The sequence below is a fragment of the Podarcis filfolensis genome, assembly GCF_964270895.1.
Source record: "Podarcis filfolensis genome assembly, chromosome: 5".
Taxonomy (NCBI): domain Eukaryota; kingdom Metazoa; phylum Chordata; class Lepidosauria; order Squamata; family Lacertidae; genus Podarcis; species Podarcis filfolensis.
In genome coordinates this window covers 66,906,140-66,920,599 of record NC_139608.1, presented here as the reverse complement: position 1 = coordinate 66,920,599, position 14,460 = coordinate 66,906,140, and positions in this window count along the sequence as shown.

Sequence of the window (14,460 nt, the reverse complement as noted above, 5' to 3'; positions counted from 1 at the left end):
CTTAGAAAATGCCCATTCTTTAAGAACATTGTCTTAAATACAGATAAGTATGATATAGCTACACATATAAAATTGTGTATAGAGAAGTAATTCCAATAGGATGCTTCCCTTATAACAAGGGAGATTATTCATTTCAAATGAGCAACCCTGAACTGTATTTCTCTGTTGCAATAGTTTTTAAAGGGCCCCCTTTCTTGCTAAAACCTGATAATTCAGTGCCTCCCTTGTTTCACCACAAAGCCCAGGTTATTTTAATGTTGCCAAATCCTGAAGTTTCACAGACTTTTGCCTAAGGAATTGTCTTTTGCTTCTAATATTTAGGCTATTTTGTTTTTAGGCAACCATACCTTTTAGCTTGAAAAACAAATTTTTGGATTGAGGGGTATTCTGATTTGCAATCTTTCATTGATTGATTCAGCAATTAAATTCCAATAATACTTAGCTTTCAGGCAAACTGTACATAGTTTTCTAAAGAAGATGGGGTGTGAGGGGGAGAGAATTAAGCCTGAAGTGATTATCTATTTTTGCATATTTCAATGCCAGAAAATCAGCTTTGGGACCTGTAACGTTTTGCCTCTAAATCTACTCCGCTGAAACTCTGTTGAGCTGTTTCTTTTCATTGCTTACTGAAGCTTGGTGTTATTGGACTCCCATCAGCCACAACCAACAAGGCTAGCATTCAGGGATGATAGGACTTGGAGTCAAACAACATCTGGAGGGCCACAGTCTCCTCACTCATGGGCTAGAGGCACAGTGTTCAATGCTTCCACTTATCTGAAGAATGAGAAGTCATGAGGCATAGCCAAGAGAATACTTGAGACATATATATATATATATATATATATATATATATATATATATGGAATATTTTATCTACAGATATGCAGGCAGATTTTACTGGAATCAAGCAAATGTCTTTAAAAAGGCAGCAAACCTGCTGATCTTACATCAGATTCCAGAGTGTTACTGTTTTGGTCTCCCAATCTCCAGCCTAGCTTTCCTTAAATTCAGCCCTCTGCCAGCTAAATCTAGATTGCACCATTGGCTACACACTACGTGTCTGGTCCCTTTTGATATAATGCTACACCTTGATTTGGCATTGTGTGTATGAGTTTGCACAACCTTTTGGCTCCCTCTTTCCCCCTGCTCTCTTCATGTCTGGCACAGATGTAAGAAGGAAGCACCCACTCCCACTTTTTCACTAGGCCTAAACCTAAGTTAACTCTGGTAAGTTAATCAGCTATTTCAAATCACATTTTATTGTCCTGGTTTGTTCACTATCCATAGTTTAAAATAGCCACAGTTTACTGATTTCAAATGGTAGTGCTTCTTTGTAATATTGATTGCATTCCTAATTAAAAGCTGAAAATAAATTTATTTATCAGGAGTACGCATTGGCTGTGTGTACTTTCCAAGTTAATGTTTTCGCACACATATAACGAATACAGAGAAGTATGGAAAATTATGCCTTCTTACTTCCCTACTTACTGGATACCCATTCATAGTATTCAAGTATTCTCATGACAAGTGTTATTTCAGGGAGCTGAAGGCAGCCTTACAGAGCTATTCTTGCCCATTGTGTGCAAACTCCTCTCATTATCATCTCAGGACTAAGAGCCCTGGCAGTTCTTTGCGGTGCTTCGTAAAGCTACTTCACCAGAGATGGCAGCCCTGTTTAGGGAAGCTTTTAATGTTTGATGCATTACTGTATTTTAATATTTTGTTGGAAGCCGCCCAGAGCGGCTGGGGAAGCCCAGCCAGATGGGTGGGGTATAAATAATAAATTATTATTATTACTATATTATTATTATTATTATTATTATTATTATTATTATTATTACTACTACTACTACTACTACTACTACTACTACAGAATAATGTATACATCACAGGCAACAATGCCTCTAACACCAACTTTACATTTCTTAAAAATAGTGTCTGGCACAAGTGACAAAAGCTTTTAGTGAAATGCTAGCATGCACACAAACAGCTGTGGTGCTTTATAACTGAGATTTGGGGTCTGGATGTAAAATATTGTGTATTATTACTATTTTTCCTGGAAGATTTTCTCCCATGCTAGTTGAAGCAAATGGTGTAGTTATCTACCTCCTCACTAAAGTGGTACCCCTTCCCCAAAGTACCCAAATCTATTGATCCATGAATACTTTTTACGTACTAATTATACAAGATATTTTCTTGGCTGTTGCATAGATTAACCATGTTGAATTCATCTACAGTTTATGTTCAGCACAGATAAATTGCAATAAAAGCCCGTGCATGTGGGACCTCTGTACAATATCAGGATAAATTAGAAACAAAATGGTTCATACCCACCTACAGAGACTGGGTTTATAGTTCTAGGAGATATCCAAGCTGAACTGAGCAAATGGAAATTTGCTAGCACACGTTGCTATTGGCTGCCTGAGATATGCAAAATTAAACATAAAATATACAAATTCAAAACTACCCCATTTTATTTTGTTGTCAAAGCAGAGGAAACTGACCATCATGTCTTTAAATTGCAAAACAACTGCGTAGCACATTGCCCACAGCTTTAAATCTGCTCAACAGAAGTAATGGCCAAATAAAAACCTTTATACTGCCTTGCGCCATACAGAGCATTTGGCATTACTCGGTAATAAAGTTCTGGAAAGGTAGCGTAAACTGCCTAATAGGTGACAGCTGGTACCACCCATTGGGATTAAGAGAACAGCCATAACGGAAACAGACATAACAGGCAATGGAAATGAAGGCTTGCCTTATATAGCCCTCTCATAACAATAGACTGCTGCTGATAAGGTGACTTCTGGTCCAAGTGAGTTTCTAGAGTCAAAAAAGTGGGCAGCACCCAAAACCCATTAAGTCCAACCTCCTGTCTTGATGCAGAGCCATATATGTATTAGCCCCTCCATGATCTGCCCCCTGCAGTCAGTGATGCTGTGGCTGTCAGGAATGAGCCAGCTCCCAGTGAAGGTTTGCAGCAAACTGCAGAAAGCAGCCTCTCTGTTCCTGGCTGCTCTGATCTTAGTCAGACAGAGGAAAGCTGGCAGCTGCATAGTTTGGCTCTTCCTGAACTTGAAGTACAAGCTGATAAGATAGCGGAGCACAGGCTAGAATGCAGTCAAAGCTCGCTGGAAGCACAAACAGGCGGGAAAGAGTTACGAGACAGCTTCTCTGAGAATGGGGAAGAGGTGTGAGCTGACCCCCTCAGTCTGAGGCACCGGTGAATGGGAGGACTTCAAGATAGGAAGGAAACCCAACGATGTAAGATTCGTAAGTTCAATTACTTCTGGTCATGCCCGAAGCAGGCATCAGAAAAGTCATCTTGATTAATGGAGCTGGAGGCTGTGTTAGGCCCGTCTGGAGCTATCTGTTTGTTTTTGCAATAAATCCAGCTTTTTAATTAGCTACGCTTACTTTGTTATCAAGCTGGGAACCTGGACTCTTGACAGTGGCCCAGAGAGCAGATGCATCACAGAAGGGCACCTTCTGTAAGAAAACTTCAAGAGTTTCAAGTGATTAAGGTAAGACAAGCCACCAGTCGCAGGCAAAAGTAATGCAGAATAAAATATCCATTGGCATCAATTAAAACGTAGCAGCTGCTCAGAGCCATAAGAGAGCCACATCAATTGCTACAATTGGGAAATTTCTTAGTCCGCCCCCCCTTCAGGGTTTAACCATGTACATGTTGAAATCTGAAATGAACTCCCCATCTTTACCTCATTTTGGACAATAGTATAACCAACCAATTTATTGTACAGTTTATTTATTATACACATAACCAAACAATTTATTTGCTTTGAAGAGGTCAATGAGTACAGGTGCATTCAAACAGGTTTAAATACAATGGATTATTATTATTATTTATTATTACCGTATTTTTCACCCTATAGGACGCACCGTCCCATGAGGCGCACCTAGTTTTTTGGGGGGGAAATAAAGGGGGGAAAATTATTTTCCCCCCCCAGGCGCGGGGCTGGGGCGGGGGAAGCCCGAGCTTCCCCCGACCCCAGCCCCCAGAACAGGCAACTCTCTGCAAGCCGTGGGAGCCCAGCGCCGGGCTCCCGCGCCTTGCGGAGAGCTGCGCGAAGTCTGGGCGTGCTGAGCTCAGTGCGCCCAGGCTTCAGCATGCAGGCAACTCTGCGCACCGACCCCTCTCGCTCTCCAGGCTTCAGCGAAAGCCTGCATTTGCCCCATAGGACGCACACATATTTCCCCTTCATTTTTGGAGGGGAAAAAGTGCGTCCTATAGGTCAAAAAATACGGTGGTATTATTATTATTATTATTATTATTATTATTATTATTATTATTAAAAAGCAGTTCTTCTACAGAATTCTTGACAGAAGACAAACAAAATGTTCCTAAATGGAGAGCAAAAGAGAGCAGCCCAACTTTAGCAATGCCTCCTGAGGTGGGTCTCTATTTTCATTCTACATGCATTCTTTTCCCCTTTTCTTTGTGGGCTTATTTATCATTCTAGATTATAATTTTTTTTCGGGGGGGGGGGGGTTAAGTACATTCTATGTTTTAGTATCCTGAGGTGGGTTTTTTTAGGTGCTTAAGAAATAATCAATATTGTTATTTATGCCCTTAAATTGCAGGCTCTTATATATTTTCCTGCACATGCTGCATTTGCACTAACAGAGAATTCACATTAATCTTTTAACAAAGACCTCAGTTAAGACCCATTTGGGATTGCAGTACCTTCTGCCTAATAGCAACCTGTACAAGTCAGATCCATCTGTGGGGATTACCAGACCGATGCACTTGGGAAGTATTCTAAAAATGGCTTCATTGTGCACACAGTTTTGACCACAAATCTTAAGAGTTATGCATTTTTTAAAAAATGAATTTGGTTTTGCAGAAATGTTTGAGAGGGTCAGACATTTGGACTGAATTGGACTGAACATGCAATTTGAACTAGGCTCTCTGAAATTCCCCAAATGAGTCTCTGCAGACAGAGGGCTATACTTTTATCCAAAGATGTCTCTCCAATCCATCAGGGTGTAGGAGATCGTTTTTGACAATTCCCCTTCTCTCTGAAGCCCCACCCCATGCCTACCTCTCATGTTGTTATGAAGGGTTCCAAAACCATCTGAAGCAGATTTGTGGTGGTGTGAAGTAAAACTGATGAAAATCGGCCTCCTTCCCTTTCTTCTGATGAAAGCCTCTGGTGATCAAAGTGCTCTTGAATCAATGGAGGGGCACCACTGTATATTTGATCATTGTTTAGGACTGACCAGGTCAGTCTTCCTTTTTTTCAGGAAGACTTGCCTTAGATCCAGGACAAAGCGCTGTTGAAATCCTGGAAAACCCAGACATATGGCAGCCCTAGAGCTAGTGAAAGATCAGGAACGATAGCTGTTTCCTCCATTTTCATTTGTTTGCCTGGGCTTTTTGATTCTCACTCAGATCGAACTTGACAGTTCTGCTTAATGCTTAATTTTTGAGCAATAACTCTACTTGCCTCCTGGCTTTGCCCCATTGTTCTGTCCTTTGTTCATTGATTCTCCATCTCGCCTTCTCCATTGCTATTTGCCTTCTCCTCCCCCTGTTCTGACTTTATGAATTCTGCTGCCTGTTGTAAACCTCTTTTATTCATCTATGAGTGACATGCCAGTGGAAAATCCACCCACTTGGGCTGTTTCACCCACCTCCTTCCCCTTTTACCTTGAGTGGGAGTTTCTCTACTAAACCAGAAACTGAATATTGTGAAATGTATCTGTACACTTGTTGGATTAGAATAGTTTTGACTGCAGCATAGGTTTTATTCAGTAGCAACCACTGCTAAGCACATTCCGCTGCTTTGCTGTGACATATCCTCTATTTTCATAGGCCAAACTGAGCCTAGGAAATCGAGTGAGGATACATCAACAAATATAAAGTGACATTTTCCCAGACATATTGAATTTTCTGTGTTTCGGCTCTCCACTTGTTTGTATTCTCCACTGAGGTTTCACATTTCTTGTGAATGTTTTGTTTTTACTTCAGCAGATGCCCCCTGGAAATGTTTAATCTAAAAAGAGCAAGCGGGTGTCCCATTTAATTTCCCTTTAATTAAAAATTATGTAAAATTAGTTTGGCCTACAGAATTCTTTGTGCCTAAGGAATGCTTTAATGATTTGCCCCAATAGTGAAGCTAACATGGACTATGGGAATGTTTTCGCTTTAGAGCCCCTAGCCACTGTAATTACAGTTAACACCACTTAATAACCTCACAGTGCAATCATCTACATCACTACATAGCAGAAAGTTCTATGGGGCTTTTCCCCAGCTAAGTGGATATAAAATAGCTGTGTGTGTGTGTGTGTGTGTGTGTGTGTGTAATATTGTTATCATATATCTCATGAACACTCATTCTGCCTCTTATCTTGTCAGGCAGTTCTACAACAACCAAAGCTTACCTGGAGAAGTGATAAGCCTTGGCAATCACAAAACTGTTTGATTACAAGGGGCTTTCAAAGAGCCCTGCACTCTGTACTGAAGTCCTGACAACTGGGGCTTCAAAGCACAGCATCACCTGACATGACTATGTCAGGTTGAGATTCCTGCATTGCAGGGGGTTGAATTTGATTACCCTTGGGGTCTCTTCCAACTCTACAATTCCGTTATTCTATTACTATTGCACCAAGTGATTGACAGGTGAGCGGCACCACTAACCTATCAAATTTGGTCTACCAGGGGTGGAAGAGATAAAGATTTGGCCCTCCAGTCAGAAAATGTTCCCCACCCATGATTAAACATTTTGTAGCTGACTTGATTACATGAACTAATTTGCATAGATTTTGGTAAGATGAGGTAGAAACGCTTTCTGAAATCCCCTTTCCCTCAGTACGTTGTTCCTCATTGTAAATTGCATTCCACATCTCATAGTTTTTTTCTTTAAAAAGAAAAAAGAAAATAAACTTGCTCTGAATCTCTTCACTGGCTTTGTAAAGTTCCACCGCCTTGTATCTCTTGTTGCTGAGGGCTGATTCAGACATGCATATTTATCATTCAGATAGTTCATCTTCAAGTGATGATTTGCATGCAAATTTGCTGCAGCTTCTACTTTTCTGACACCACACAATGCTTTGCAACGGAAATATTTCACACATTCAGGGCTGGTCTGCAAAGTACATTGTTTGCACCCTGGTCACTTAGTTGTGGGGATGACTGTCCACTTCCCCTTCTGTTATGTCTAGTAACAGTCACCATGTGATGGCTCTCCATCATGTGGACATTCTCTGCCACTGGAATTTTCCAACACTAGATACCCAAGGGATACCTAAGGGAAAGAGTGGAATTGGTGAGGAACGTCTCCTTGCAATAGGAAATTGTTATGTATTTACTGATATAGCAAGGGTCACCATAAGGAAAAGACAGGCCTATTCAGAGGTACCCAGGTGTCAAACAAGTCAGGTAGGCAGCCATGGACCGCTACAGCTGAAATCTGATAGCCCTGGCTGTCAGGGGCATGGGGCATCCAGAAGCTAGGAGAGTCAGGGATCAGGTGGAAAACCCCATGAAAAGACTGAAATCTGACATACATCCTAATTAAGCATGAGCCCTGTCCCTTGAACTAATTCAAGACTGGTTCTAGGGCCAAATGAGTGGTCCTCAGGTTGGCTCAGAGTCGTTTAACCTGATTGGGGACTTCTGGATTGGAGCCACAAGGTAGCCCTAACCATAATTCATCATAATGATGTGGTCTGAGAATGGAAAAATGGAGCATGTCACCCAGCTGTTGGCAATGTATCATGACGTAATAAGTGAAACATCCATGTTTGAGCAGGGGTAGTCAACACAGTGTCCTCCAGATGTTATGTACTAGAACTCCCGTCCACCCCAGCCAGCATGGCCAATGACAAGGGACAATGAGAGTTACAGTCCATAACATCTGAAATGTGTTTTGTTGGCTACCCCCCTTTTTGTAGAATAGGTAGATTGGTCTATAGTTTATATCCCTTAAACTGCAAGCTGCAGTTTAATGCTTCTTTCCCCCCAGAAATGGGAGATGTAACCAAAGTTTAGAAAAGGATGCTCATAATAACAAACTCAAGGTCTTGTCTCCTGACCTCATTATGAAGCAAGGTATCATTATTGCAAGAGATCTTCTGTTAAGTGTTTTGCCTTTTGATGCTGGATTGGGCTTTCCCTACCTTTGGACTTAAATGTCTGGGGAAACAGTTGAAATTTTCAACTCTTGTTCATGATCAACAGAGAAAGCATAACCAATGAAAAGAAAGTAATCCATTCTAGACCAGAGGATGCCCTCCTGATTGTGTCCTCATGTTTCATTGCCCTCAACTCATCTGATGTAACTTATATTGCAATACTGATAGTTTGAAATTTGATGATGTGACGGTTTCAAAGGTGGTGATAAGTTTGTTATGCCATTCTGAATACTGCAACAAGTCCTTTAAAACCTGCATTCAGAGCCAATGTAGTTGTTGCTACAATGACTAGCAAGTGGATGGTTTCCATTGTTGGTTTCCCCTACTCTCAGTGTACCTTTATTATGGAGTTCTTCTCTTCAGTAGATTCAGGTAGGTAGCCATGTTGGTCTGACGCAGTAGAAATATATATATATCCAGTAGCACCTTAGAGGCCTACTAAGTTTGTTCTTGGTATGAGCTTTCGTGTGCATGCACACTTACTCTGGACATTTTTTTAAATTATTATTTCTCTTCAGTAGGATACTGACCAAGGGCAAATCCTGATATGCCCTCTGTGCATGTAGACAGCCTAAAAGTTATATATATTATATATATTGACTTTCCATAAGTGATAATTTTGTCCTGCAGCCACTAACTGTGCTATTTTACTGATATGGACATAAGCAACTTCCTATTAAAGAAAGAATATTTACTCTTGTGTTAGATGTTTTTTATATAGGACAGTCTTCTAATATAAAATCAGGGACAGTGACGTCTCATGGCAATCAGCCTCTCATAAATATGTATAATATTTAGCATTTTAGGGAAGGAAGGTTCTGAGTTGATTCTAACAGGAAACATCTAAGAGTCACCTGTATACTTTGTGGCTTTAAGTTCACACAGCTTTGTATATTTTACTCTTAGCAGACTCTCAGTTGTATAATTTGCATAATGATAGTTTATTCACAAAACAAATACCAAAAGCATAATGCCACTAAGTATTGAAGGCACTTCCTGAAAACATCTGGCCCTACAATTACAAGTACAACTAATGAGAGATCCAACATCACTGCAGGAAAATTATTGACGTATAATTATGAGAAGGCACTCATGGTGCCAGATGGCATTACTTAGAAGGTGTTCTCTTAGTGGCATGGAGCTACAGACAGAAGCCATTAAATGTGATTAAATGCATATAGGTGTCAGCAAGCTTTGCAGAGTGGCATGGGTCTTTTGGCTGGTGGTTTTACTCAACAGGGTCCCTTGCATTTATGATAGAAGCTAGCACAATGGACAAGGTGCAACAGAGGTCCAGGCAATAACGTGGTGGTGGTGTTTTTCCCCCAATGGAAACTGAGATGGTTTGGGGGTCAAGGACATTTAGGAAGTACATATGAACAACATCCATGTGCAGATTCCACCCATCTCTGTCTTTCTGCTTCATTTGCATTGGGAGAGGTTGCTGAGGTGTAAGAGCAATGCTTAGAGGTGTTTTTTTTTAGCTGCCGCGTCACACTGTTGGCTCGTGTCAAGTTTGTGGTCAACCAAGACTCCTAGATCCTTTTCACATGTACTGCTCTCAAGCCAGGTGTCACCCATCTTGTATTTGTGCCTCTCATTTTTTTTTACCCAAGTGCAATACTTTACATTTCTCCCTATTAAAATTCATCTTGTTTGTTTTGGCCCAGTTCTCTAATCTGTCGAGGTCGTTTTGAAGTGTGATCCTGTCCTCTGGGGTGTTAGCCACCCCTCCCAGTTTGGTGTCATCTGCAAATTTGATCAGGATGCCCTTGAGTCCATCATCCAAGTCAGGATGCCCTTGAGTCCATCATCCAAGTCGAGGTGGTGATAGGCTGGATGTGGGCCAATAAATTGAGGTTGAATTCTGAAATGACAGGGGTATTGTGTGTCCTGAGTTCTCAATCCAGGAAATGGGGTGACATCCTGTCCTGGATGGGGTGAATACACTCCCCTATAAGGAGCTTGGAGGTGCTCCTTGATGTAAAACTGTCACTGGAGAGTCATGGCCATGGTGACTAGGACTGCCTTTTTCCAGCTCCAGCCAGTTCGCCAACTAAAGTTCATCTAAAGTTATATATGCCTGGAATGTATTTCTAAGGAAGGTGCCTACAGTCAGGTGATCTTGTGAGCACACCATTCTGAAGTGGTACAGTTTAGAAAGAGGACTATCTCCTCAATGAGAATTTGCCAAGATTGTCATAATCAACTGTATGACAGCTTCTCCCAGGAATGCAATGTGAAAATAAGAAATAGGAGAAGAGTACTGGGAGAAAAACGTGGAATGAGCGCACACCATACCTTTAAACAGTGCTTTTTCTTGGGGTACGCAGGGGTATGCATACCCCTAAACATTTTTTGAATCTCAATTTGGCCTCATTGTGGGGCAGTAGGAAAATGAGAGTACCCATAAGGCACATTCAAAGCACACACACACGCTCACAAAGAGAGAGAATTCTGAGAACTGTGGTTTGCCTAGGGTGCTGGGAATTGTAGTTCTGTGAGGCATAAGTTGCAGTTCTTGGTGGGTGTGCTTTGTAGGTGCTTTAAACGTATGGTGTGTACACAGCTGTGGTTGATAACTGGGCCATTCACATTGATGGTGCCTGTACTTCTTGGCCTGTTGTTTAGATCCTCATAAGAACATAAGAAGAGCCTGCTGGATCAGGATCAGGCCAATGGGCCATCCCGTCCAATATCCTGTTCTCACAGTGGCCACCTAGATGTGGCCACCGCCTGTGGGAAACCCACAACCAGGACCCCCAAGCACAAGAGCACTCTCCTCTCCTGTTTTCGCCCCAGCAACTGGTAGCACTGCTGAAGAATCAGCCTGGAGATTAGCATAATCCTTGTGTGTTAGACACTCTGCCCAACATCCCAGAAACTCTGTCACGAAGCCTGTAAAGTCAAACTACATTAAGAATGCTTCAGGAAGTTGATCTTTGTGAATTCCGATGTGAAGCTACGTGAGCTGCACCTCCCAGAGCAATGTACAGATCACTTATCCACTGACACCTGCAATTTCAAAATGTTCCAGTTCTGTTCTCAGCTGGAAAATGTATATCAGAATCTATTTGAATAGGCATATTTTGAGAGAACATATATTTAACGTGGTATCCAGTTAGTATCGCTCTACCAGTGGTAGGCATCTGTCAGTAGAACAGAGTGGGAGGTATTTTTCAGTGAATGCTTTCCTTCCTCTGCACTTCGACCCCCAAACTCTGATCTTGAGGATACCCATATCCTTTGAAGCAGATTTCAGAGGACAGGGCTGCAAGGGGAGATGAAATAGCTGGAAGCTGCCTCCTTCCTTGTTCCACTGATGCATCCTTTCCATCAACAGAGGGACACAAATGGGCTCTATATATAGACACATGTGTTTTGAGAGGGAACAAATTTGTCTTTTCAGAGAAAACAATTTAACAAAGACATATTTGGATGTGAATTTTAATTATGTCTTTTTAAATAATGATTTCAGATTAATGTGGAGGTGGAACAGAACAGGCTTATGAGTGAACATATGCAAAAGTGAGATAGACTCCAAATAGGGTGAGTTTTGCATCTCCAAGATACCCACACAGGCAACACATAAGCTGTGAACTAGAGTTGCTGCTGCATCTTAGAATTTGTTCAGTTCAAATGGACTGCCTTGATCCGTTCCATAAATGAAGCAAATATAACTTCTACCAGAGTCACCAGTGCGCTTCTTTTCTAGGTGCACCTGAAACAGTAATTCTTCACATATTCCTTTAGAGATACTTTTAAATATCCTGTGGTTCCAGCAGCTTTGTATATGAACAGCAGCCCCCAGGGATAAGCTCTGTCAGTTCAGAGGCTGGACTGATCAAGAGACTGATCCAAAATGCATTAGTTTCTGGGTGGGCTTGACCTGTGGAACAAAACACCACAGCTTGAATTCGCTACGGCATCAAACACTACCCCATGTTTAGAACATTTGGACGTATAATTTATCATATTGATTATGGCTGTTCTAATGTAGAAGAGCGTAAATAACTGAAAAGTCAAGAGAGAAGTGTTGAGCAATTTCTCATGTGTTTCACAGAGCGGCGACAGCTGAATTTAGAATGAAGTGTTGGCTGCTTATTATGCTGATAGATATGGAGATAACCTCTGTTGGTGGCTCAGAAAAAGGTGTTTTAGACATGCATCCTTTACTGCATCATGGGAAAATCCCTAGGAGGATATGTACAATAGTACAATCCCTTTTGGTGAGGCAGAAATGTGAACTGTATTGCAGCAGAAAATATACTTGGGGATATTTTTTTGCAAGCCATTTTCTCTGATATAATACATGTTCCTTTCACTAGTATATGCACTTGTATGTTTACATTACCTTAATACATGTATCTTGTACACATCACCTAGCTGGAGAACTACACTAGAGAATCTGTTTTCTGTGTTGGACAAATAATTTTATTTTCCTGCTCAATGTTACTAGATGCCAGAATTGCAGTATGAATAGTTCACCAACTTGTTGCTCTTTGCTTTATCTGCTCCTTTTAAAAATGCAATTGAATGAATCTTTCCCTTCTGATTCGGAAGACATAGTGCGATTGTTGAAAATTCTGAGCCCATCAAAGTTTTTAAATCCCACAATTAAAATGAAAAGGTTCAAATCCAAAGTAAAATATGTAAGCTTGGGTGCATATTGCTGTGTGTGTGTGTCCCTTCATGTTAAAGTGGCAAAATCCATTATACGTACTTGGGTTTTTAGAGCTTAAAGGTCTTAATATAGACTACAGAAGAAAGAGCTTAGTGAAAATCCTCTCTAAGTTTATGAGCATAGCGAGAACATAATTAAAGTTAACCATGAGAATAAAAGGTAGGAGAAACCAGTACAAAAATACTATACAATCCACCACTGAGTTATCTTGAGGTAAATCCAAATGAAGATTGGCTTTTAACATTATTTTATTTAGAGCTGCATCTGCACCATATTATTAAACATCACCAGTGATCCTTCCAAACTTCAATTGTTTTTAATGTTAACCCCATAAAATATTTAAATGGTGAGCAACTTCCAGCATGAGTTGTCCCCCCAGTTTGAACCAGCGGTGATCCTCAGTAATGCCACAGTAATTCCAACCAGTTTTGTCATACACAATCTGATACTCTTTAAAGAAACATCAGAAGCTGCCTTATATTGAGCCAGGCCCTTAGTCAGTCTCAGTAAAGGTAAAGGAACCCTGGACGGTTAAGTCCTGTCAAAGGCGACTATGGAGTTGCCACACTCATCTCGCTTTCAGGCCGAGGGAGCTGGTGTTTGTCCACAGACAGCTTTCCTGTGGCCAGGTTAACTAAACTGCTTCTTGTGCAACAGGACACCGTGATGAGTGCCAGAGTGCACAGAAACTCCATTTACCTTCCCACCGCAGCGGTACCTATTTATCTACTTGCACTGGCATGCTTTTGAACTGCTAGGTTGGCAGGAGCTGGGATGGAGCAATGGGAGCTCACCCCATCACGGGGATTCAAACCGCCGACCTTCTGATTGGCAAGCCCAAGAGGTTCAGTGGTTTAGACCACATAGCCACCCGCGTCCATAGCTCAATACTGCACACTGACTGGCAGAAACACTCCAGGATTTCTTCCATTATTTAGCTGTCTTTCTAGAGGAGCCAGGCCACAGAGGAGTTGTGAAGACACCTGCGCATAATGTCTAGTTTGGACCCAAGAAGCTGACCTTAGGCTTATGGATAGGACAACAGTCTGTATTACAATCAAGTCAAATGACAACTGTTATTTGCCACACTCCCACCTTAAGATTCCTCTTTTACACAATATTTTATAGTTCATTACATTTGCTTATATAGCTAGGTTTAGTAATATGCACATTTATTGGTGGTATTAAGAGCCATGTTTAACAACTAACCCCCCCCCCATCTTAAAATAATTTGAGAGAACCACAAACTCCACATGCTAATAGCAGCCAAAGGGAGGATTTTCCTTGCTGGAGTTGTCTTGTAAAGTTTGCAGATGATACTAGCACTACTCCTGAGTTCCTTTGATGCTAAAAATGGCTAGGTAATTTACTTTTCCTGTTGTCAACTCTGAAGAAATTAGATTAGGCATTCCCAGAATGAATGATGTACATTTAAGACTTGCACAGCCAAGTCTTGGTGGCGTAAAATATGTTATGCCCAATATCTTTCTTAAAAAGCTTCCCAAACCTCAAGATTTCACGTTGCACATCTGCACTCAGTAATGTAGTGAAGCTAAAGACCATGCATAATGTATCAATCTCATGGGGCTAGATGAGCAATGATATCTATTTGAACAAGT